Source organism: Amblyraja radiata, chromosome 21 (genome assembly GCF_010909765.2).
Source record: "Amblyraja radiata isolate CabotCenter1 chromosome 21, sAmbRad1.1.pri, whole genome shotgun sequence".
NCBI classification, from domain to species: Eukaryota; Metazoa; Chordata; class Chondrichthyes; order Rajiformes; family Rajidae; genus Amblyraja; species Amblyraja radiata.
In genome coordinates this window covers 15,624,811-15,629,554 of record NC_045976.1, presented here as the reverse complement: position 1 = coordinate 15,629,554, position 4,744 = coordinate 15,624,811, and the positions used below count along the sequence as shown (strand labels likewise).

At 38.8% G+C, this 4,744-nt stretch overlaps 1 long non-coding RNA gene across 1 annotated transcript; it reads right to left on the bottom strand.

The window, feature by feature from the left end:
- Positions 1-1,521: 1,521 nt before the first annotated feature.
- Positions 1,522-3,508, bottom strand: LOC116984921. Its single transcript, XR_004415165.1, has 3 exons — positions 3,478-3,508; positions 2,246-2,311; positions 1,522-1,574 (listed from the first exon to the last, which is right to left on the bottom strand). It is a non-coding gene; the product is annotated as an uncharacterized LOC116984921 (long non-coding RNA).
- Between the last annotated feature and the right edge of the window lie 1,236 nt (positions 3,509-4,744).

Here is a 4,744-nt window from a genome sequence, read left to right as displayed (position 1 = left end):
ATAACTATCGGCATGGTCCTTTCAACATGGAGGAAAAGGAAGAGTGCCTGTGCTTGGCGCAGCAGAGAAAATATTATTTAAGGCTGAAAGATAACCCATACTTTTATCATTTCAGGAAATGAGCCTGCTTCTCGATTGTGTAAGTACTTTGCTACAGCCCTTGGCTCCATTAACCATCCACTCGCACTCTCTTTTATCTTGCACAACCAACCCAGTCTCTGATGAAGTCGCAACTGCTTACGTCAATTACTTGGTTTTACACTTGAGGCAAACTTGGGAAGATCTGCTACTTACTTGTCGGGGATGTACTTGGGGCTGGAGTGCTGCCGGTCACTGCAGTTGTTGATGGCCCAGCGGTGGCTAGAGGATACCAAAGAGCAAAAATGATTCAAAGAAAATTCAACCTACTTCGTCAAACTTTGAGCAGGATCTTTCCTTTCAACACATATGAAATTGATATTAATAAGAACTCGACCTCGCAGAGAAAAGATCGCAACAGGTGAGTAGTCAGTTTATATTTTTATCATTTCAGTAAATTAATCTGTTTTTTCTATTATGGAAGCCCATCAAAACAGCTATTTACACATTTACCCACGCACATCCACCTCCTTGTATTTTGCGCATTCACCCACTGCATCATGTTGTCACTATTCGTTTAAATTCTATTGTAATGACAATTCCTGCCGCACCACACTTACCACAGATTATACATCTCCAAATGTGGCATCACTAACTTTTGCCCTTTACCGTGATTGCCTGTAACCTGAAACATTATCTTTGGCACTTGGGCAAAAGATGCTGCATAGCCACCTCAGAAATGTCCATGTTCTCCATTTTCTAACCTGTCAGAATTTGCTCAGTATTTTATATTTGTTTTCCAAATCAATAATGTATTGCTGGATGTCAAAGAATTTGATCAGGAAATACATATATCACATCGTGTTCACTCGGATTGTGGTCTTTCCTACAGTTGTAGTAATGCCTGTTCCTTCACAGGTCAATTAGTATAAGAAATGATAATAACTATAATTGAGTGAGAGACTGTTGTATGCATGATAATCATAACATGGTCTCAATGAAATATGCAATATTCTCAAGTGAGGTCGAGTGGAGCGAATAAATCCATCATTTTTCCTGTTGCTGTATTCACAATTTTTATCGCAATGTTTTGGGCCTGTAATGACTGAAATGGAGGCGAAATGGGCACTCAAGCCAATTTGTAGTTTCACCATTAACAAAATCCATCTCAAGAGCGGAGATATACTGTTAATGACATTTGTCATTAATTTCCTGATAAATGCCATCAATTGACACTGGACGGCATCATTTCACACCTTGTAAACACACTTTCATTGAATGGTGTTTTAATCAATGGGCTGTTTTCAGAGGAGGCATGCTTGATGTATATACATTTCATTATTCTGATTTGTATCCTAGAAATTATTACCTGAATACACCTTAACCAGTACATTGAAAAGTTGGCTTTACATACAAGATAAATATTATGAACTCAGACTCACAGGTGATTGGGCCAGGAAGTGTAGTGGTTCCCGTCACTGAAGTTGTACTTGGTGCTGTGATGAAGAAAGGATATCAGGAAGCATTAATTATTCAAAGGGATTCAACACATTTCAAAAATAACTATCGGCATGGTCCGTTCAACATGGAGGAAAAGGAAGAGTGTCTGTGCTTGGCGCTGCAGAGAAAATATTATTTAAGGCTGAAAGACAACCCATACTTTTATCATTTCAGGAAATTAGCCTGCTTCTTGATTGTGTAAGTCCTTTGCAACAGCCCTTGGCTCCATTAACCATCCACTCGCACTCTCTTTTATCTTGCACAACCAACCCAGTCTCTGATGAAGTCGCAACTCCTTAAAACTCTGTAGTCGTGACAATACCTTCACATTTTGTATATGTTCCATGTCTCTGAATGTATCATCTTCATTTATTCATTGTCGTTGAAAAGAATTTGATCTAAAACTTGATCAATGGCTCTTGGGCAAAGCATGCTTGCCAGTCAATTCAGAAAGGACATTGATCTAATTTTCCTTATCTAGTCAGAACATGGCCAGGATTTCCAATTGAACTTCCTATTTCATTGCTGACTTTCATGGAATTTCAGCAGTCACAAATATTCCATAATCAGCAATGAAACTCAATCCCATGACCTCAAAACACCTGCACCTTTACGTCAATTACTTGGTTTTACACATGAGGCAAACTTGGGAAGATCTGCTACTTACTTGTCGGGGATGTACTTGGGGCTGGAGTGCTGCCGGTCCCTGCGGTTGTTGATGTCCCAGCGGTGGCTAGAGGATACCAAAGAGCAAAAATGATTCAAAGAAAATTCAACCTACTTCGTCAAACTTTCAGCAGGATCTTTCCTTTCAACACATTTGAAATTGAAATGAATAAGAACTCGACCTCGCAGAGAAAAGATCGCGACAGGTGAGTAGTCAGTTTATATTTTTGTCATTTCATTAAATTAATCTGTTTTTCAATTATGTAAGCCCATCAAAACAGCTATTTACACCTTTACCCACGCTCATCCACCTCCTTGTATTTTGCGCATTCACCCACTGCATCATGTTGTCACTATTCCTTTAAATTCTATTGTAGTGACAATTCGTGCTGCACTACACGTACCACAGATTATACATCTCCAAATGTGGCATCACTAACTTTTGCCCTTTACCGTGACTGCCTGTAACCTGAAACATTATCTTTGGCACTTGGGCAAAAGATGCTGCATAGCCACCTTAGAAATGTACATGTTCTCCATTTTCTAACCTCGTCAGAATTTGCTCAGTATTTTACATTTGTTTTCCAAATCAATAATGTATTGCTGGATGTCAAAGAATTTGATCTGGAAATACATATATCACATCGTGTTCACTCGGATTGTGGTTTTTGCTACAGTTGTAGTAATGCCTGTTCCTTCACAGGTCAAATAGTATAAGAAATGATAATAACTATAATTGAGTGAGAGACTGTCATTATAGTATGCATTATAATCATAACATGGTCTCAATGAAATATACAATATTCTCAAGTGAGGTCGAGTGGAGCGAATAAATCCATCATTTTTCCTGTTGCTGTATTCACACTTTTTATCGCAATGTTTTGGGCCTGTAATGACTGAAATGGGGGCGAAATGGGCACTCAAGCCAATTTGTAGTTTCACCATTAACAAAATCCATCTCAAGAGCGGAGATATACTGTTAATGACATTTGTCATTAATTTCCTGATAAATGCCATCAATTGACACTGGACTGCATCATTTCACACATTGTAAACACACTTTCATTGAATGGTGTTTTAATCAATGGGCTGTTTTCAGAGGAGGCATGCTTGATGTATATACATTTCATTATTCTGATTTGTATCCTAGAAATTATTACCTAAATACACCTTAACCAGTACATTGAAAAGTTGGCTTTACATACAAGATAAATATTATGAACTCAGACTCACAGGTGGTTGGGCCAGGAAGTGTAGTGGTTCCCCGTCACTATAGTTGTACTTGGTGCTGTGATGAAGAAAGGATATCAGGAAGCATTAATTATTCAAAGGGATTCAACACATTTCAAAAATAACTATAGGCATGGTCCTTTCAACATGGAGGAAAAGGAAGAGTGTCTGTGTTTGGCGCAGCAGAGAAAATATTATTTAAGGCTGAAAAATAACCCATACTTTTATCATTTCAGGAAATGAGCCTGCTTCTCGATTGTGTAAGTCCTTTGCAACAGCCCTTGGCTCCATTACCCATCCACTCGCACTATCTTTTATCTTGCACAACCAACCCAGTCTCTGATGATGTCGCAACTCCTTAAAACCCTGTAGTCGTGACAATACCTTCACATTTTGCATATGTTCCATGTGTCTGAATATCATCTTCATTTACTCATTGTCGTTGAAAAGAATTTGATCTAAAACTTGATCAATGGCTCTTGGGCAAAGCATGCTGGCCAGTCAATTCAGAAAGGACATTGATCTAATTTTCCTTATCTAGTCAGAACATGGCCAGTATTTCCAATTTAACTTCCTATTTCATTGCTGACTTTCATGGAATTTCAGCAGTCACAAATATTCCATAATTCAGCAATGAACCTCAATCCCATGACCACAAAACACCTGCACCTTTACGTCAATTACTTGGTTTTACACATGAGGCAAACTTGGGAAGATCTGCTACTTACTTATCGGGGATGTACTTGGGGCTGGGGTGCTGCCGGTCCCTGCAGTTGTTGATGGCCCAGCGGTGGCTAGAGGATACCAAAGAGCAAAAATGATTCAAAGAAAATTCAACCTACTTCGTCAAACTTTCAGCAGGATCTTTCCTTTCAACACATTTGAAATTGAAATGAATAAGAACTCGACCTCGCAGAGAAAAGATCGCGACAGGTGAGTAGTCAGTTTATATTTTTGTCATTTCATTAAATTAATCTGTTTTTCAATTATGTAAGCCCATCAAAACAGCTATTTACACCTTTACCCATGCCCATCCACCTCCTTGTATTTTGTGCATTCACCCACTGCATCATGTTGTCACTATTCCTTTAAATTCTATTGTAGTGACAATTCCTGCCGCACCACACTTACCACAGATTATACATCTCCAAATGTGGCATCACTAACTTTTGCCCTTTACCGTGATTGCCTGTAACCTGAAACATTATCTTTGGCACTTGGGCAAAAGATGCTGCATAGCCACCTCAGAAATGTCCATGTTCTCCATTTT